The sequence below is a fragment of the Lampetra fluviatilis genome, chromosome 4 (genome assembly GCF_964198595.1).
Source record: "Lampetra fluviatilis chromosome 4, kcLamFluv1.1, whole genome shotgun sequence".
In the NCBI taxonomy this organism is placed as follows: domain Eukaryota; kingdom Metazoa; phylum Chordata; class Hyperoartia; order Petromyzontiformes; family Petromyzontidae; genus Lampetra; species Lampetra fluviatilis.
Window position 1 is genome coordinate 24587673 of NC_136278.1, and position 22406 is coordinate 24610078.

Consider the following 22406-nt stretch of genomic DNA (forward strand, 5'->3'; position numbering starts at 1 on the left):
GGAAATGTATCGCAGCCAAACACTCTAAAGGCATGTTTCTAAATGTGGAGGGAAAAACCAGAGGACCCGGATAAAAATCCATGCGACCACGGGGAGAACATGCAAATTCCAAATTTACAGGCGTCAGGGTCCGGATCGAACCCAAATACTCCTGCATGCCAGGCGAGGTAGTTAACATCTCGCCACCTCAGCGCTCATGACGAAGCCACCACTCCCTTCATCGCCCAGTGTAAATATAAGGAAATAGTGTACCAAACGCATTATGGATTGTTCGACCAACAGCCATTATCCCAGTCTAGCAACCTGACCTGCTCAAGACCACTCCCATTTATTAATTAATGAAACAAATTATATCATGACACTGCGTTGGCAGTGGTGCGCAAGCACAAGTAATAATACTGACAAACACTTACTTTTGTCAATAAAACTTGCTTGAAAAAGAAAATGTATGTAAATATGTGACGCGTCGAGCAATGCCACTTCCCCACAGCACGTGTAGTGGCCAGACAGGTCGAGTGATTCTCATGAGTCAATTTTATGATGCCTCTAAATGCGTATGTTTTCTGATCCATACCCGTATACTTGTACAGGGAAATTGAGTTTTCAGGTCCATACGGCATACAGCCGTTTTAATATAGGCAAAAAAATGTCTATGCGTTTGTGTTTCTCTCTTGTGATGGGACTTTGTAGGATGAACGTTGAGATTTATAAGGGCATAGGGTAACCAATAAGGTCTGAATTGGTCTGTAATAAGGTAGGCACTATGTCCATGTGCTCTTCTTTTTGTATTTCAGTGTCATTTTAAAAATGTATCTCTCTGCATGGTTATTTGTGCTTTTTCAACTTTTGTTCAAGTTTATTTGTAAATGTTCATATTTACAATCCATATCATGGCAGGATATATATATGGGTAAAACATCCTTCTTCTTTAGGCATATAAGCAAGTTGCTTTGAATATTAAGTTAAGTTCTCCAAAAGCTATCCACCTGCTCTTGCCCACCTCTTTATTGAATCATTTTCTTCTGGTTTTCCCTCAATAACTGTGAATTGCATCCCACAGAAATAGTATACATATGCCAGTAGTGCTCTTCATAACAAGTGTATTTTAGTAGAACATTTTACGAAAAAAATGTGAACTGGGCATCTACCAATTCCCCCATCTCACGATTCAAGGAAATGTCACAATTCTATTCAAAAACTGATTATTTATTTACACATGCAGAGAGTAGCACCTCGAATGCCTAAAATTCATTTTACATAGGGACAGCCAACGTAGCGCTTGTACTGCCTCACGTATAATTGGACCGGCTAGCCACTACTGGAACCTAATGGCCACCTGAGTGTGATAAATGATGTCCATCCTAGACATTACTTTTGTAGTGGGTTCACTGGAGACACACACTTGACTTTGGAGGCAACACGTTTATTCTAAGACCACACCGGGGTAACTAAATAAACGTACACGGGATAACTATCTAGGTGGTAACTACCACGGTTGACTAGACCTCAACAGGGTAACTACATAACCGGGTCAGGTCAGTAATACACTGCCTGACCCACGATGCCGAATGTGACGACCGAAGATCGAAGAGACGTAGCACGGCGGGTTTCATTCCAGAAGACAGCCCGGATCGGTTCTCGGGACCTCCCTCTTATGCCCCTGAGCATGGCCTGGCTCCGTCCTCGGCTACGCCCCCTTCTGGATCCTACCAGAAGGGATCTAGGCCATACACCACGTGTCCTTCTTGCCCCCTCTTGGGCCCCCTCATTATCCTGTCCTGGTGACGTACCCTCTCGGCTTCACCCAGACTGTCATGTCCTCAACTGCCCTCTCTCTGACAGTCACCAGTACCATGCCCCCCAGGGCCCCCTTCTATGCTATACATACTCTGGTGCAAGAGAGAGGCTCTAAAACGCAGAGTACCACTCTTCTGTCAGTAGCTGGCGCTAACACCGTAGTGACCCAATATACGTCACTAAACTTATAAAGCTAGGAAATTGAAGTAACAAACTTACAAACACTTTGGATGTGGTTCTAGGTAATAGGCCTTGCTAATACAAATCATTTTATACTTTTAACATACAATTATTTCACATATAACACGTTAATAATGTTTTTTTCATTTTTAGCATATGCAGTCATTAATATGCCTTTTGCAGTAAGCCTCAGTGGGCGTGTTAACGTGAGCTGCAACACCATCAGTGTACACATTGGCACCTGCCACATTTTCTAGCACAACTGAATGCTTTTACCCTCTGCCTTTCAAGAAGATGGCTCAGGTTTGGGAATAATGCTTTGTGTACTGCGCTTGCCGAGTGTGGTTGGTTTTGTATAATCTGTGCATGCAGATGCCCTTTGCCAAGATTAACACTCAGTGTTATAACACACTCTTTCGTCAAATCATTTTGTGTCAGTGCTTGACTGCCGAGTCTTGGATCTCTGCATCACAAAAAGTTATTTGAATTCCACAATGCATTTTAAAGTATAAGTCTAGTTTTTTTTTTAACAAGGTAAAAGACAAAGGAAGAAAAACAACCGGAGTCCACTCAATTCAGAACCTGAGACTCACAATTTACTAAACTTCTAACTTTATGCATTTATGGCATGGGGGGATCATCAAGGGAAAACCCGTGTGAAAAAAGCATGAGAAATAAATGTCTCAAATAAATGAAGGTTAAACATTGGTACAGATGATTCTTTTTTTTTTTTAAACGCACTGTCAGGGCACTATCAATTCACTGGCGACTGCACTGGAGAGTGCGTTGATAGTTAGGGCAGACTTAAGAAGCAGAACAAGGTTGGCTGCAATCACAAAAGACATGATAAAAAAGAAGGGAGAGATATGAAATAAGGATCTCCTAAGTGGAAGATTCAAAATACACAGCTATATAAAATGTATAGGAAAGAATGAGAAAATAAATAATAGCGCACAGTACTAAAATTATTGAATATGCCTGAGCGAGCAATGAAATTGTAGTGGCATCGCAGGATGTTAACATGCAGTGCTGGCTCTAGAGAGGCACGGCATGTGGTGTAACGATATCGCGGATACCACATGTGTGGGTGTAGTACTGGCCCTAGAGGCGCACGGTGAGCGCTGATTGATAGCGCTAGATGGCACCACACTTTGCGTGCAGTTCCGACCCTACAGGACAGGGTGTGTGGGTGCCGGCCAAGGGATGAGGTTACTCGAGGCCATTGCACTCTGGTTGACCCGTGAGGACACGTGACCAGTTAAGTCAACAAAGAGGCACCAATTGGCGGCTAGGGGTGGTCACGTGGTTGGGACCGAGATCCTTTCCGAGGATTCTTGAAGGTGGTCATCGCCAAGGGCGGAGCCAGCCACGCCGCAGAGAATATAAGCCGAATATTAGCTGGGACCAGGGTTGTTGTTCATCCTGGAGGAAACCTTCATCTACATTCTCCGTTCGACGAGTCTCCAACACGTGGACCTGGCCCCAAGCTGTTGGTCCCGGTCCGTAGTAGCAGTTAGGTTGTAACTAGTGTAGTTAGCCTGGTGGTCACCACTAAAGGTTGTTCTTATGTTAAGCAGAAGTTACCCCATGTGTTGGAGTTGAATACATGTGTTGCGTCCAAGTCTACGTCTGCGACTCAGTTGAACCCATTACAAAATCATAAGCAGAACAAATGTTGATAAATGGAAATTCACAAATGGTAACCTTTGTGGAGAAACACAAAACCGTAACGTATATATAGAGAGTTAACATTAGTGGAGGGATTTTAAGCACGTTTCTAAAGCAAAGAGTATATCCCAATAATCAAACTAATGTTTCAGATTCATAGAAAACAAGTAAAGTCTGATCTTCAAAGTACTGTACTGTGTTAAAGGAATGCTCCTGGACCAAACGGTATGACTTTGGATATCTTATCTTATCTCCACGGAATTTCTATAGCGGCTTAACCAAGGCGCTTCACAAATAATTTACAACAGTACAACGTGTGAATATAATGGTCGTGATGAGGTGAATGAAATAGATAAGAGGAAGCAATGGGCAAATCTGTGATGCGTGTATTCGGTGAAAGCGACATTGGTGACAGTAAACGATGATGAATGTATTGAATGAATGGGGAATGACATTCAAAGCTAGTCCCAAAGAACTGTTGGAATAAAAATAGGGGACCTATTTACTAAATGTTTACACAAATATGGAATGGTGTTGATTCTATTCAAATAGGATGATACAATTTTCTTTAAGAATTACTGGAATATAAGCATCATAGAACATATATAAACTTTTCACAAAGATCACTGGCAAATGTATTAAATTTCGCTGCACGCAATTTTTTCTCTGAATCACTGTTATGCTAACTCAGATGCTGCCGCACACTGAGCTTGCTCTGCACTCCGGGACCAACACGATCCATTTGAAAAGTTCATTTAAACAATACACACTTAAACAAAAAAACAGCAACCAGACAGAACTACGTGAACAGGCGTGCTCTGCTACCCCCATAATAACAAACATTCAAAGAAAAAACAGCAATCACGAGTTACATTTGATCGAGGATTCGGGTGGCTCTCAATATCACTCACCGCCTGACTGACCAAAACATTTTGGCTGACAAATTTTCATGTGAGTCAGCATTTCAGTTAGCCTCTTGCTCTTTAAATTGACTGTGGCTGCCCCAGCTGATATTAGACAGGCTGATTGATTTTTCTCCTCCAGGATAGAGCGGGCAGATCGACACGACAAGAAGATATTTTAGAATCCAACGGAAATGTGTGGCCTTGTATTTGATCTGTTTGTCAAATCGCAGTTGGGGAGGTGGGGGGAGATAAGAGAGAGTAGGCAAGATTGGTAGAGGACATCATTTGCCCAAGCGGCAACTGACTTGAGGTACAGCGAATGGGTGTAATGGGCGTATGACCAGTTCTTCTTCTGACAATTGATGAGGACAATCATCAGGCACACAGAGAGTCGTTAATCTAATGGGCACATTTATGGGAGAAGAATTCTTGAACAGAGGCACGTCTTACCATTATACACGTTTGCGCATGTATTTTTTGTCAAATATCACCCCAGACACGCACGAAGGCTTTATTTATGCTGACAAAAAATATATATTTGTAACTCTTCAGGGCATTATGGCATAAGGCTTTCGGAGTTCTTTGGTTTTGACAAAAAGCAATACCGTGTTTTACATTAATTGTACTACAATATAATATATTAAGTACAGACACACAGACATCGACCTATATACATACAAACACATCGACTGACATGCACACTCACATATGGACTCACAAACACAGACATCGACTTTACACACACACATGGAGTTACACACAACAACAACAACCGCCATTCGCCACTAAGTGGCGGTGATGTCACCATGACGCTTGTGCCAAGCCATGTGCACCTTGAGGCCATGTGAAGTGTCTAACGCCTGCTGGCAGGAGGTCACGGGGCAGACCCAGGTGCGACGGGTCGACTGACTGAGATGACCGAGATGACTGGCTGATGCACCACCTGTGCCCCCTACTGTGCCAACTTGCTGTGCTTTAGCCACACGGCGCTCCGCTCGTTGTTGTGAGCATCACTCCTCCGCCCTCTTGTTGCTGGAGGGCGACTGCCTCCAACTGCCCAGTAGCGTCCTTCACGAGGCTCCTCCACAGAGGCCGATCTTGACACCGCTGGTACCAGTCATCGGCAAGTCCACTCAGCTCCACGTCCTCCTGTACCACATCACTCCATCTGTTCTCTAGCCCATGCCACGCCCGTTTAGCCGCCTCGATCCGGCCGAACAAAAGCTGTTTCGGCATGCGGTGGCTGGGCATGCGTGCTACATGACACAGCCAACGCAGCCTTGTCTGCCGGAGGAGCTCACCAATTGGACTTTGCCCAGATCTTTCAAGGATTTGTGAGCTCCTCACACAATCCAGCCTGGTTAAACCCAGGATGGATCGTAGGCAGGCCAGCCTAAATGTTTCAAACCGGTGAAGATGCTCCATTAGGGAGGTCCACGTTTCGCAAGCATAGAGAAGGGAGGGAATGACTGTGGCCGAGAAGACTTGAAGCTTCGTGTGGAGCGACAGACCAGGTAGCTTCCACACAGCGTTATGCAACCGATGGAAAGATATTGCCGCTCGACTGATTCGGAGTGAGACCTCTGCTGTTAAACTGGAGCCGGTCATAAGCACACTGCTCAGGTATGGGAAACTCTCCACTCTCTCCACTACTGCCCCATCACCGATTGGGAGTTGTGGGGGTGGAGTGTCCGATGGTACAAAATACCCAGGCAGGTGCTTAGTTTTGGTGGGGTTGATGGTAAGGCCCCACCTCTTAGTGGCACGCTCCAGTCTCAGCAGCAGCGTCTCCAACTCATCCTCTGATTGAGCAGCTATTACCAATCGGCACACATACAGTGAGGGAAAAAAGTATTTGATCCCCTGCTGATTTTTTACGTTTGTCCACTGACAAAGAAATGATCAGTCTATAATTTTAATGGAAGGTTTATTTGAACAGTGAGAGACAGAATAACAACAACAAAATCCAGAAAAACGCATGTCAAAAATGTTATAAATTGATTTGCATTTTAATGAGGGAAATAAGTATTTTACCCCTCTGCAAAACATAACTTAGTACTAGGTGGCAAAACCCGTGTTGGCAATCACAGATGTCAGACGTTTCTTGTAGTTGGTCACCAGGTTTGCACACATCTCAGGAGGAATTTTGTCCCACTCTGCTTTGCAGATCTTCTCCAAGTCATTAAGGTTTCGAGGCTGACGTTTGTCAACTCGAACCTTCAGCTCCCTCCACAGATTTTTTTATGCGATTTAGGTCTGGAGACTGGCTAGGCCACTCCAGGACCTTAATGTGCTTCTTCTTGAGCCACTCCTTTGTTGCCTTGGCCGTGTGTTTTGGGTCATTGTCATGCTGCAATACCCATCCACGACCCATTTTCAATGCCCTGGCTGAGGGAAGGAGGTTCTCACCCAAGATTTGACGGTACATGGCCCCGTCCATCGTCCCTTTGATTCGGTGAAGTTGTCCTGTCCCCTTAGCAGAAAAAAACCCCCAAAGCATAATGTTTCCACTTCCATGTTTGACGGTGGGGATGGTGTTCTTGGAGTCATAGGCAGCATTCCTCCTCCTCCAAACACGGCGAGTTGAGTTGATGCCAAAGAGCTCCATTTTGGTCTCATCTGACCACAACACTTTCACCCAGTTGTCCTCTGAATCATTCAGATGTTCATTGGAAAACTTCAGACGGGCATGTATATGTGTTTTCTTGAGCAGGGGGACCTTGTGGGTGCTGCAGGATTTCAGTCCTTCACGGCGTAGTGTGTTACCAACTGTTTTCTTGGTGACTATGGTCCCAGCTGCCTTGATATCATTTACAAGATCCTCCCGTGTAGTTCTGGGCTGATTCCTCATCGTTCTCATGATCATTGCAACTCCACGAGGTGAGATCTTGCATGGAGCTCCAGTCTGAGGGAGATTGACAGTTATTTTGTGTTTCTTCCATGTGCGAATAATCGCACCAACTGTTGTCACCGTCTCACCAAGCTGCTTGGCGATGGTCTTGTAGCCCATTCCAGCCTTGTGTAGATTTACAATATTGTCCCCGACATCCTTGGAGAGCTCTTTGGTCTTGGCCATGGTGGAGAGTTTTGAATCTGATTGATTGATTGCTTCTGTGAACAGGTGTCTTTTATACAGGTAATAAGCTAAGATTAGGAGCACTCCCTTTAAGAGTGTGCTCCGAATCTCAGCTCGTTACCTGTATAAAAGACACCTGGGAGCCAGAAATATTTCTGATTGAGAGGGGGTCAAATACTTATTTCCCTCATTAAAATGCAAATCAATTTATAACATTTTTGATATGCGTTTTTCTGGATTTTGTTGTTGTTATTCTGCCTCTCACTGTTCAAATAAACCTACGATTAAAATTATAGACCGATCATTTATTTGTCAGTGGGTAAACGTACAAAATCAGCAGGGAATCAAATACTTTTTTCCCTCACTGTAACGTGGATGACCAATAGGGAGCCATCCCTTGATCGCACCCGGGCATCGATCAGCCTCCCATTATATCTGTACCAAATGGAGATTCCCCCAGTACAGCTATTGAAGGCTTTACGAACTACGTGGTCAAAATATATGTTAAATAATGTGGGAGCCAGAGGACATCCCTGTCGCACCCCAAGGTGTACAGGGAAAGGCTCTGACTCCCGGCCACGTAGTTTTACCCGGGCCCGCTCACCATTATGAAGGTCCTTGATGATCGTGAGCAGAGGGTCAGGGACTCCGAAGGCACGAAGAACAACCCAGAGCCCAGGCCTACTGATGGTATCATAGGCCTTGATCAGGTCAATAAAGCAGAGATGTAGGTCTTGTTGGAATTCCCTACACCTCTGATGTAGCAGACGGACAGAAAATATGGCATCTGTGCAGGACTGCCCTTTCCTGAAACCGCATTGGGGCTCCGCAAGCATCTCCTCAACGTGCCTAGCAGGCGATGTTGAATAAATAACCCTTGCCAGGACCTTTCCCGGCACACTGAGGAGTGAGATGCCCCTGTAGTTGTTACAGTCTGTGCGGTCCCCCATTTCAAAGAGGGGGACCACCAGGGCATCCTTCCAATCCTGCGGAACTGGTTCAGTGGTCCAGAATGTTGTTATGATATCATATAGGGCAGTCTGTGCACAAACGCCACCCTCTCTCAGCATTTCGCTTGGGAGATCATCTCTGCCTGGTGCCTTTCCTGGTCTCAGACTCCGGATCGCCTTCAGTACTTCCTCAACAGATGGCACCTCAGCCAGCCACTCACAGGGGGTGACTTCTTCCAATATTTGAGGCACCGCAGCCTCAGCACAATTATCTCCACTTTGTGCCATGATGTTTTCCTGTCTGAGGGATTTCCCCTCCCCCAGGACCTCACAGAAATGCTCAGCAAATCTGCAAACCTGTTCCTGGGGGTCGGAGATTGGATCACCGTTTTTTCCCCTAATGATGGTAATAGGTGTGGCGCTGCAGGTTACTTTTTTGATGGAGTTACATAGTGATTTGTGATCGCGAGCCACTGAGGCAGACTCCATCTCCTCAGCAACCCTCGACCACCACCCATTACACACGCACACACATATCGACTCACGCACACATGGACTTAGACACACACATTATTATTTTAATATTTACTAACTTAATTTTGAAAGTTTAGTTCTCTATACGCACACGTTATTATTATTTTAATATTTCCGAACTGAATTTTGTAACATTAGTTTTCTATCTACGTGAGTTTAGCAAAAGAAGCAAGGAAAAAGTACTTAACAGTGACGTGGTGAGGCCTAGTCCCGTACAGAGCCCCCGGCCTCGCCTAGATTGCCCAATCACAAGTTTCGTCCACACACAGACAGATGTGGGTGTGGGTCGATGTGTGTGTGTAAGTCGATGTGCGTGTGTATAAATCGATGTGTGTGTGAGTCGATGTGTGTTTGTAAGTCAATATGTGTGTGTGTAAGTCGCTGTGCATGTGTGTGTACGTTGATGTGTGTGTAAGTCGATGTGTGTGTGTGAGTCTATGTGTGTGTGTGAGAGTCTATGTGTGTGTGTGTGAGTGGCTGTGTGTGTGTAAGTCGATATGTCTGTGTGTAAGTCGATGTGTGTGTGTGGGTCGATGTGTGTGTATGAGTCGATGTGTGTGTGTGAATCCATGTATCCATGTGTGTATGAGTCGATGTTTTTTGTGTGTGTGCAAGTCGATGTGGGTGTGTGTGGGTCGATGTATGCGTGTGTTTGCATCGATTTGTGTGTGTGTCTGAGTCGATGTGTATGTGTCTAAGTCAATATGTGTTTGTAAGTTGATGTGTGTGAGTGTGGGTCGATGTGTCTTTGTGTGTAAGTCCATGTGCATGTGTCAGTCCACATGTGCGTGTGAGCTTATGTGCGTGTCTGTGTAGTGGTGGTGTTGACGTGCGCCGACTGTGACAGTGATGGATCACGGGGCGGCGCGGGGTGCGGGGTTGGGCACGCGTTGTGGGCGTGGTGTGGACGCGCGCGCCGGGAGTGACAGATGACGGGGCGGCGCGGCGTGGGTGGTGAGGCACGCTGAGATGTGGGAAAACAGGATCGTAGCCAGCGCCCAGTGATTGGTCGAATAAGATGGGTGCTCGCAGCGACGTCCGCAGGTGGGGTATAAAGGGGGACGCGCGAGAGCACTCGGGGAGAGTTACCCAGTTGAAGACCAGAAGACGGAGCTGAAGACCTAGTGCCCCGAGACCCCTAGTCCCGCTGTCCTTGTGGGGACCGGGGCCCTGTGTGGCTCGGAGGCGAGACTGTGGGACCCGGGGTCCGACGCCCACGTGGGTCGGGCTGGGGACCCACAGTCAAGACGGACACCCCGGGCAGGGAGTGTCCAGAATAGCTCAGTGGGCGTTAGTCGCCAGGGTAGCTAAGAGGGCGTTAGTCGCCAGGGTAGCTAAGAGGGTGTTTGTCACCCGAATAGCTCAGTGGGCGTTAGTCGCCAGAATAGCTCAGTGGGCGTTAGTCGCCAGAATAGCTAAGTGGGTGTTTGTCACCCGAGATACTAAGTGGGTGTTAGTCACCCGAGATACTAAGTGGGTGTTTGTCACCCGAGATACTAAGTGGGTGTTTGTCACCCGAGATACAAAGTAGGTGTTAGTCACCTGTGAACGAGTTTGGTAAAATAAAGAGTGTGTTATCCGTGAAGTCGTCTCCCGCCGAGTTACTACATTACAACTGGCGTCAGAAGTAAACCTGTCTTCAAGAAGTATGGACACGAGGAAGACTACCCGTACCCACGAGCGAGGTCGGGACGACGACGGCGTACCGGGGACACCAACCTCGGGAGGAGAGGACGAGGAGTTGCCGCCGATGCAGCACTTCGCGGTGATGGCCGACGCTCCGCTCGCCACGGACACCAGCCTCCAAGACGCACACTCCCGGTTGGCGGAGTTGCTACTCGCCGCCGCCGCTGTCTTGGCGGACATCTCCGTTCCGGCGAGCGGAAAAACGGCTGCGGGGTTGGTGGAGAAAGCGACGTTGGAGGGATCCCGCCAAAAGGCGCTTCGCGCCAAAAGTCTGGAAGTTGCCGCCGTTTTTGAGGGGCCGCCATCGATTGGCGGGAAACACGGGCACCACGTGGCCGGAGACCTCCGCTCAGCGCAGCCCACGTCATCAGCGCGCGCCGGAGCTCTCCATTTTGCGCCTGACAACCGAGCCGACATTTTACACAACTACAGCGGAGCGCGGGAAAATCTCTCCGACGTCGACGACGATCGGGTCCTCCAGCAAAGATTGCCCGCGCTGTCGGCGTTCAAGGCGGATGGGGGCGACTGGGGAGCCTTCCAACGAAGGTTCCTCGCTCATCAGGAGATGTCGGGGTGGTCCGACACCACTGCCCTGCGTGCGTTGCCAGCGATGCTCGACGACGACGCACTTGCAGCCTTCACATCTGCTGCAAGGTCGTCCCGCTCTACGCTCCAGGCCGCACTACACCTGATGGCGAAGGTGTTCGGACCGCCCTCCACGTGTCGCCACCAGTTCTACGATCGGCGGAAGGTGGCTGGAGAAACGACGCTCGCCTATCGCACGGCACTGCTCGCCTTGGCGGACGCAGCTTTTCCCCGCATGGATAAGGAGGGGAAGGACGCCATGGTGACGGAGCAGCTGCTGGCGTTGGCCCACGAGTTGGGGGTCCCCATCAATGTGGCGGACGAGATGGATATCTGCTCCCTGGCGATCGCCACGAGCATTCACGCGTACGAGGTCCTCAAACGCAAGCCGGGGGTCGTCTGCAAATGGGCGGGGAACGCGGCACTGGCCGCCACGATCGCCGAACCTCAGCCAGCTGCGGATCAGGAGCAGGCCTTCGCTGCATCGCGTCCGGGGGAGTGGAGAACGGGAGGTCGTTCGCCCACACGTTCATCCCGCAAGCTGGAGCAACCGAAACCTACGACGTCCCTCGTCGTCTGCTACAACTGCGGCCTTCGGGGTCACGTCGCAGCCGGGTGCCGGGCCCCGCGTCAGCGCGCCACAGGACCACGTCGGGACGACGACCAGGCCCACAAGTCATCCCAACAAAACCCGGTGCCTCGGGCTTGACGGCTGCTGACCGTCGGGAGCCTGAACCCCGCGGCACGCACGGGTCCTCGATGCCTGGCCGATGTCTTCCTGAACCGCCGGCACCACCGGACGTTCAACCGCGTCTGGTGCCGTACGACGGACCGGCAAGGCGGACTCGGGCTAGGGCACAACAATTTTCATGAAGACGTTTTTTTTCAACACCGAGCTCGCCCGGTGTTCCCCTCTGCCGGGGTAATGTCCCGTTGTAGGGACGCTCGGAAAGGAAGGGACGCTGCACGAGTCGAAAAAGAAAAAAAAAAATTCCATTTATTTTTCTTTCTGCATACACATTGCTATTGTCACTCGCCGGTTTGTATATATTGTTCTATTGTCGCGGTGGCATTGGTTGATGGTTGCGGATGGTAGTGTTCGCGTCGTGTTGTGTTGTTACGTTAGTTGTTGTTCTTGTTGTTGTGTTGTGTTACGGGGCACACAGGGGGGTTTGTATATTTTTATAGCAGCCGGGTCGGCTGCGAGCTATGTGGTAGGGGGTGATGTAGTGGTGGTGTTGACGTGCGCCGACTGTGACAGTGATGGATCACGGGGCGGCGCGGGGTGCGGGGTTGGGCACGCGTTGTGGGCGTGGTGTGGACGCGCGCGCCGGGAGTGACAGATGACGGGGCGGCGCGGCGTGGGTGGTGAGGCACGCTGAGATGTGGGAAAACAGGATCGTAGCCAGCGCCCAGTGATTGGTCGAATAAGATGGGTGCTCGCAGCGACGTCCGCAGGTGGGGTATAAAGGGGGACGCGCGAGAGCACTCGGGGAGAGTTACCCAGTTGAAGACCAGAAGACGGAGCTGAAGACCTAGTGCCCCGAGACCCCTAGTCCCGCTGTCCTTGTGGGGACCGGGGCCCTGTGTGGCTCGGAGGCGAGACTGTGGGACCCGGGGTCCGACGCCCACGTGGGTCGGGCTGGGGACCCACAGTCAAGACGGACACCCCGGGCAGGGAGTGTCCAGAATAGCTCAGTGGGCGTTAGTCGCCAGGGTAGCTAAGAGGGCGTTAGTCGCCAGGGTAGCTAAGAGGGTGTTTGTCACCCGAATAGCTCAGTGGGCGTTAGTCGCCAGAATAGCTCAGTGGGCGTTAGTCGCCAGAATAGCTAAGTGGGTGTTTGTCACCCGAGATACTAAGTGGGTGTTAGTCACCCGAGATACTAAGTGGGTGTTTGTCACCCGAGATACTAAGTGGGTGTTTGTCACCCGAGATACAAAGTAGGTGTTAGTCACCTGTGAACGAGTTTGGTAAAATAAAGAGTGTGTTACCCGTGAAGTCGTCTCCCGCCGAGTTACTACATTACATCTGCATCAATGTGTCTGTGTAAGTTGATGTGTCTGTGTTTGTGAGTCGATGTGTGTGTATGTCCATGTATGTGTGTGCTTAAGTAGATGTGTGTGTGTAAGTCCATGTGTGTGCATGGGTCCGTGTATGTGTGTCTTAGTCGATATGTGTGTGTGTCTGTCGATGTGTGTGTGAGTCGATGTGTGTGTAAGTCGATGTGTGTGCGTGGATCCATGTGTGTGTGTAAGTGCATGTGTGTGTGTTTTAGTCGTTATGTATGAGTGTAAGTCGATGTATGTGTGTGTAAGTCCATGTGTGTGAGTCGATGTGTGTGTGTGCAAGTCGATGTTTGTGTGTGTGTGGGTCGATGTACGTGTGTGTTTGCATCGATCTGTGTGTGTGTCTGAGTCGATGTGTGCGTAAATCGATATGTGTGTGTAAGTCGATGTGTGTGTGTGTCCACGTGTGTGTCCACGTGTGTGTGTGTAAGTCGATGTATGTGAGTGTGGGTCGATTTGTGTGTGTAAGTCCACGTGTGTGTGTCAGCCCATGTGTGTGTATCAGTCTATGTATGTGTGTCTGTGTGTAAGTCGATACGTCTGCGTGTAAGTCGATGTGTGTGTGTGTGTGGCTCTATGTGCGTGTGTGAGTCCATGTGTAAGTCGATATGTGTGTGTAAGTCGATATGTCTGTGTGTAAGTCGATGTGTATGTGTGGGTCGATGTGTGTGTATGAGTCGATGTGTGTGTGTGAGTCCATGTATCCATGTGTGTATGAGTCGATGTTTGTGTGTGTGTGCAAGTCGATGTGGGTGTGTGTGGGTCGATGTATGCGTGTGTTTGCATCGATTTGTGTGTGTGTCTGAGTCGATGTGTATGTGTCTAAGTCAATATGTGTGTGTAAGTCGATGTGTGTGAGTCCACGTGTGTGTGTTTGTAAGTCGATGTGTGTGAGTGGTAGTGCAGCGGTTAGCGCGCTGCGCTATGAACCCAGAGACACGGGTTCGATTCCCGCTCACGGCCAACACCAGTGAAGATTATCTGAACCGGTCCTGGGCCTCCCCTAGGTCGACTCAGCTTGAAATGAGTACCTGGTACGGTGTGTAAACATCGCCACTGGGGAGACAAAGGCGGTCGGGCGTAGTGCTGGCCACCCACCCCCTCGTGTACCGTTCCGGCCTTCATAGGTGCTCGCTAACAGCAGTTGCCCCCACAGTCTGTTAAGGCTATACGGGGGATCTTTGTTGTTGTGTGTAAGTCCATATGTGTGTGTGTGTTTCGATGTGTGTGTGAGTCGATATGTGTGTAAGTCGATGTGTGTGCTTGGGTCAATGTGTGTGTGTAACTCCATGTGTGTGTGAGTCCATATGTGTGTGTGTGTAAGTCGATGTGTTTGTATGTGTGTGGGTCGATGTCTCTATGTGTGTAAGTCAATGTGTGTGTGTCTTTTTCGCCCGAGCAATGCCGGGTACTTCCCGCTAGTACATATGAAGTATTGGAAAATGACGGCAGGAAACTCCTTGACGGGAACACACTTCTTTTATTAAATCTTGACTTGTAACGATACAACGCGTGGCCTCTCTTCTTCACAATGCGGTCACCATACAACGGTACAACTCGTGACCTCTTCTCTCCACCCTACGCTTCTCTTGACTCTCTTAGATTCTGTGCTGCTGGCTCTCTGTGCCTCGTGTAGACTCCGCGCCTCGGCTACACTCTTCTCTCGTCTCGTGTAGACTCCGCGCCTCGTGTAGACTTTGCATCTCTCTCTCTGGCTACACCGTATGCATACTCGGCTCGTGTAGACCTTTCTCTCTCTCTGGCTACACCGTATGCATACTCGGCTCGTGTAGACCTTTCTCTCTCTCTGGCTACACACTATACATCACTCAGCTCGTGTAGACCGTTCTCTCTCTCTGGCTACACACTATACATTACTCAGCTCGTGTAGACCGTTCTCTCTCTCTGGCTACACACTATACATTACTCAGCTCGTGTAGACCGTTCCCTCTCTCTGGCTACACACTTATACCTTACTCTCCTCTACTCTCCATTACTCTCCATTACTCTCCTCTCCGGGCTCTATCTCTGCACCTTCGTCTTCATTCTTAGATGGTTCCACTTCTGCCCCCTGCTCCTCTGTGCATCACCTTATATACCTCTTCTTCCCGGGAGACGGAGCGGATGCGGACCTCAACGTCGGCACCGCTCCTCAGTTACCCAATCCCCACACGCTATCCCTACGATCCGGTTCCGCTCAGCGCGTGTTTCCACTCCCCGACCAATCACACCGCGCTGCTACCCGATCACTCCCTCTGGGCGCGTCACCGGCACACAGCCAATCAGCAGCACTACCCCCACCCGCGCACTGACGCCTGCTCCTCCCCGTCAGCGCGCGTCACCACACACACACCCGTACATACGCGCTGGCACACGACATATACACCCAGCGCGTATCACCACTACACATACATAAATATGTTTACTTATGTAAATCGCACCTTCGATTAGCACAGTTGGCTACGTACAGTGCAAAAGAAGTTCAACATATATATATATTGTGATTTCAAACGTGCTTTGAACTATTCACAATCATTAACAGAAAAATACATTTTGTAAAAAAAAAAAAAAGGGTAAAATGTGCTGCACTGCAAATGACTTGCTAACACCTCTGTTGGCAGAAGGCCTCCACTGGAAGGAGGACGAGAGAACCGTACAGGGTATTTGGCCTACTCTTCTATGCTGGCCAGATGTATTGGAACAGGTGGGATCACCCATGAATGTTAGAAGCCGAAGTAAATTGAGAAACAAAAGGGAAAATCTGGGGAAGGAGCAGGGAATCACTTAAGAATAAATGGAAGATCTTACCTATAAATGTATTTTTTTCATCTGTCTGTCTGTGTGTCTGTCTGTGTATGAAACTTGCGAAGGATTTGGCTCGCAACCCGTGGGGTATATGTATCTCGGCCTCGCTGTGCGCTGCGTTGCACCGCTAGTCGAGTAGATAACCTTGCGTTCAATAAACCCTCGGAGCCAGGATGAACGTCCAACTCCAATTATCATTTATTGATTGTAACAAGGTAAAACTGGTGAGAAAACACAGATACAGCATCTGTTATAATCCGGAAACGCCAACACAATGAACACCACAGCATCAGAACATTGTCTTAGATAACAATAGATCCTGGACGGACCAGGCCCGTACATTACCACTGAACAACTAGACAAAGGCACAAGCCATTGCGTTATATACAGGCACATCGTGTATTCATCCCACTGCACTCCAAATGTACAGCATTACACTTAACACTAAACTGTGGATGAGATACTTCGTCATCTTTACTCTCAGGATCGCAACATAGGCACAAGTCTGACTCGACCTACTAAATCACACGTAACATCCACAATAAGGAAAGTCGCAGGCTTCGTTACTAACTAGGCCTCGTATTTACTACAACAACTTAACGGCACCATAAAGGCATTTACATCACTATAACGGTCATTCCAACATTACAACAGCATTGCCAATATTATAGGAATATAAACAAACTTACAGATAATGCTTCTTAAGCTCCCACAATGGACAAGTGCGGCTGTGGTCTCACTGAGATGCGATGCGTGCCGCCATCTTGACTTATCTGTGTAATGGCCGACGCCCGCGTGGTACAGTGGAAATCTAAAATCGTCACTTCCTGGTCACGTGACCAAAATTAGCATAAAAAAACAGGAACTTCCTGTGAACGCACGCTCCACATCTGCCATGAGTCAAGACACTCCCCGTCTGGTATCTAGGAGATACCACCATTTATTTCCTATCTCATAAACAAGTGTATAACAACTTCAACGGGTCGACTTATTTGTCCATATCTTTGCGACAGAGAAGTAGTACTATCTCGACTATGGGCCTGATGAAAGTTCTTGCGACACCTTGCTTCGCAATCATAACCTCAACCTTTCGAACATTTCCATCGGCACTTGTAATCGACTTGAGGATGCGGCCCATTGGCCACTCATTCCATTTGGCTTGGATGTCTGGTCTGTTAGACTGCGACTTGTTGCGCACTTGGAGTGTCGTAAGGTACTCGTTTTTCCAGCGATGCCAGAACGTGTGTTTGCAAAGCTCTGCACTTGTCTCCATTGACGTCTGTAGAGGTCTGCAGTGCTGGCCTCCTCGGTAGGTGCCGTGAGCACATCTGTCTTCTGGGTAAGAAGTATAGCAGGAGTCATGATGAATGGTGACTCCGGGTCGGTTGAGACGGGGATCAGGGGTCTTGAATTAATTATGGCTGAGACCTCGGCCATGAGAGTGGTTAAGACCTCGTGAGAGAGCCGTGTGGACCCGACATTACATAGCATGGAGTCGAGAATGTGTCGAGCAATCCCGATCATGCGTTCCCAGGCTCCACCCATATGTATAATATCTCAATAATGGCGGGAGACGAGTTGACGGGGCGGCACTTATTTATTAACACTGGTTGCACAGTAACAGGCACAGCCGAGATAACGCCTACGCTACGCGTGCCTAACTCGGCCACGCACTCAGTCTCTCCTGTAGGGTACGCGTGCCTAAACTCCGCCTCGCACTCAGGCTCTCCAGCTACGCTCTCCCCACGGGGAGCTATCAGACCCGCCTTGCCAGGGCATGGGTCTCGACCATTGGGTTACACAGCCCGGCCCTTACAAGGACGTCGGGCCGTGAATCCCAAGGCCTCGCCTCTGAGCCTCACAGAGTCCCGGCCCTTACAAGGGCAGCGGGGCTAGGGGTCTCAGGGCCTATCTCTTCCTCCGTCTTCTGTCTTCACTGGTTAACGACTCCCCGAGTGCCCCCGCACATCGCCTTACATAGCCCTCCGCTCCATGGGGCGGGGCCTATGCGGACCGCGATGTGGACACCCGCCTGCGGACCGTGATGTAGCCACCCACCACGCGCTGTCTCACGATCCTCCCCGCCAGCACGTACCACCACTACATCTGCGAAGAGTGGGGAGGATTGAAGATCCATGTGCAGCCTTGGTCACTAAGGTATTGCCTGACAGAGTCATCTTCGATATTCTCCGTATTGATCTCAAGCTCTTTACATGCTCCAGTGAAATTGGTTCCACAATCAGAACGGAGTTGCTTGGCTGGCCCTCTGATGGTGAAGAATTTCCGGAGTGCATTTATAAAGCTCGAAGAGTCCATGGACTCGATGACTTCGATGTGCACTGCTCGTGTACTCATACAGGTGAACAGCACTGCCCAACGTTTGCTGTTCGCGAGCCCTCCTCTGGTGCGGCGGGAGATGACTGTCTATGGTCCGAACACGTCGATCCCTACAGAGGTGAAGGGAGGTTCCACACTGAGTCGATCGGCTGGAAGGTCTGCCATTTTCTGTTCTTCCTGTTATCCACATAGCTTGCGACACCGGATACACTTGTGGATTGTGCTGGCGATGCACCTCTTTGCTCCAACGATCCACAGCCTTGCAGATCGGATTGCTCCTTCTGTGAAGTGCCGACCTTGGTGCTTGACCTTCTCGTGGTAGTGCCGCACAAGTAAGATTGCGATGTGGCTCTGGCTTGGGATTATGAGGGGGTTTCGTTCATTCTCATCTAATTTTGCATTCCCTAGCATTCCACCGATCCTGAGCAAGTCGTCTTTGTCCATCCTGGGGTTTAGCTTCCTGAGGGTGCTGACCCTAGAAAGGTCTTCTCCCTTGTTGATGGCCTTGATCTCACTTGCATAAGCTGCCTGTTGCACACAGCGGAAGATTGATTTCCTTGCTCTGGAAAGCTCGTCTTCAGTGCGTGGCACTGTGCAGTGATGCCATCCATTGCAGCTACCAGTAGTGCGTCTCATCGGGCGTTGGAAGAAGTCTGCGATAATGCGTTAAATGTGCGATCGCTCGCACGAGCGTCGTCCATTTCGAGAAATGTTCAAAATGGTGTGGACTCAGTGGACTTCTTGGTCGCACATTTGTTAAGAAAGTTGTCACTTGAGGACGAATCTCCTTGTCCGACTCGGGCTCTATGAGTCCAAAGGTCTCCTTGGTAGTACATGGGCCACCGTCACGTCGTAAGAGGAACGCTGGACCCGTCAGCCAGATGGTTTGCTTCACCTGAGGTGCAGGGACGGACCTAGTTGCGAGAATTGCTGGATTCTGGTCAGTTGGAACGTAATTCCATTGCTCTGGCTGCGTCGATCTCCTGATGCGCTCCACCCGGTTGCTGATGTAGGCGTAGAACCTTCTGGTTTGGTTGTTTATGTAGCCTAGTACGACCTTACTGTCCGTGTAGAACTTGACCGCGTCCAGTTTGACGTCCAATTCGTCTAAGATCAGTTCCGCCACCTCTGTAGCAAGAACGGCTCCACACAGCTCGAGCCTTGGGATGGTATGTTCCGGTTGTGGGGCCTTGCCGTGGAACTTCTTCCAAGATTCCCACTCGGACGACAGCTCCGAGTCGAGGAACGGAGAGGCCACGGTCGCAGCGACCACTGCCACGACCACCAGCAGAGCGACGAACAGCGGCTTCGTCTTAGTCTTCTTCCCGTCAGTCAGGGCTGGCTTGGAGAAACGTGGAGGAACAAACTCCAGCGAAGACGGTGGATGTACAAGCGGAGTCATGGTGGTTTCTTTGTAAATCTGCACGGTACAGCCTTGACTTCTCTCGCCGAGTTTCTCTTTCAGCGTGAAGTTGTTGGGGCACGGTTTGAAGAGCGACGTGCGTCCATTCACGAGCACACTCGTTCTGAATGTGCTAATGTGGTCTGGTTTGTGTGTTCCATCGAGACAAACATCACCTACGATGACCCATCCTAGGTCGAGTCTCTGGGCGTAGGGAGCGTCGTGAGGTCCATTGCGTTGATTACGAACCTTGTGGACTCTCAGCATGTCCCTGCCGAGCAGAAGTAAAATCTGTGCCGCGTTGTCCAATGGCGGGATGAACTCTGCTATGGGTTTCAGGTGTGGGTGGTGACGTGCAACTTCGGGCGTGGGAATCTCACTCCTGTCATCCGGTATCTCGTTGCACTCTGTCACCGTAGGAAGGGCTAGCTTCATGGTGCTATCTATGGCTTCCACCATGAGGCCGCTCGCTCTTCTTCCCGCTGTCTCCATCAGTCCTGAGCATGTTCTGAGCGTGTATGGAAAGGAATTCCCACCTACACTTAGCTGATCAAAGAACTCTGACCTTGCCAAAGACCTGTTGCTCTGGTCGTCCATTATGGCGTACATCCTTACTGCCCTTTCAGGATGTCCTTTGGGATAGACTCGGACGAGGCATATCTTTGAGCAAGATCTTCCTTTGACGAAGTGTGTGCGGCGGTCTCGCCTTGCTCCCCGCCGTGCTCTGCTTCGGGATCAGAAGCCTTAGTGCCACTGGGTTTCGAGTAAAATGTGTGCAGAGCAGTTGCGTGTTTGTCACTGCCACATTCCTCGCACTTGATATCTGCCTTGCAATTCCTTGCAAGGTGGTTTGTAGAAGCACAGCATTTGAAGCACACTCCAAATTCTTTCAGAATGTTCTTCCGCTCTTCCAATGGCTTCCTCCTGAACTCACGGCATTTCTGGAGGGAGTGAGGTTTATCATGCAATGGGCATTGCTTCTCTGGATCCTCTATCTTTTTCTTTGTGGTGGTTGCCTGGACGGAGTTTGCGAATGTCGCAGGAGAGACCTCAGTCTTGTGTACAGAAATTGGCACTCTCGCTGTTCCACGTTTCCCCATTGCTCTTTCCATTTTTGGGAGATCTGGATTGGAAATCCCCGTGGTGCCAAACATGAAACTCGGGTCATTTCTAGTCTTAGCCAGGTTGCGGATAAACTTTGAAAAAAAAAAGAATGGGGGGAATGCAACCTGATGCTCTGACTTGTATCTTGAACCCGCTGTTCTCCATTTTTCCTGCACGTCAAATGGCAATTTCTCTACGATGGGGTTCACGCCATGGTAGGTATTCAAGAAAATGAGACCTGGTAAGTAGGGGTCAGCCTGGGCTGATTCAAGCTCCATCAAAAGATCTCCAAGCTCCCGTAACCTTTTATTGTCTCGACCAGAGATTTTTGGAAAGTTCTGAAACTTCTTGAAGAGGGAGTTCTCAATGGTTGCTGGACTACCATAGCACTCCTCGAGCCTCTCCCACACCGCATGCAGGCTTGAGGTGGGGTCGTCAATGTTTGCTGACCGGATCCTCTTTGCGTACTCTGCAGATTCATTTCCTAACCATTTCACCAACAGGTCGAGTTCTTCACTTGCAGAGATGTCTGCATTTCGGATTGCATTCCTGAAGGTAGATCTCCAGGCTCGATAGTTCTCAGAGTGGTCATCAAACTTAACGAATCCTGTGATGATTAGTTCGCGGTGAGCCAGGTACCTAGCAAAGTCCCCTAGTCCTGCTGATCCAGGGTGTGTCCATACTGGCGCTTGTGAGGTGGCATTATTGTCTGTATTGCCTTGCATGCCGTCATTTGCGATGGCGTTGGACTGTGGGCCCAAAGGGTTTCGATCACGTTGGCTGGATCCCCTTATGTGACTGTCTGGAATGTGGGTCTGACTTGGTGCATCCACGTCTGACCCCACGTGTGCGACGCTAAGTCGGCGACTAACTGCCAGGGTAGGATATGCATTTCCACCATTCCCGTAGACAGCATTCATGTTCATTCGGTGTGGAGATGGTGATGCCTGAACGTCCACCCTTTGTTCAGCATCGTTTGGTGGAGGAGCATTGATGTATTGTTCAGACCAGTCCAAAATATTTTTTCTGGTGAGTTGATCACGGTCCTTAACAGGTATCTGAGTGCCAAACTCACTCCAATTCTCTTCCTTATCCAGGTTGGCTGCTGCCTCGAGCACCTCTGCCTGGGCCCTTGCAGCAGCTGCTTCCTTTTTGAGTTGTAGGGTGCTTAACTTAGCATCCAGCTCAATTTTCTTCCATGTGGCGGTAGCCACTAATATACTCTCTTGCTCTTCAAGCTCTGCTTTCCTCCGTGCGGCAGTAGCCGCTAATGTACTCTCTTGCTCTTCAAGCTCTGCTTTCTTCCGTGC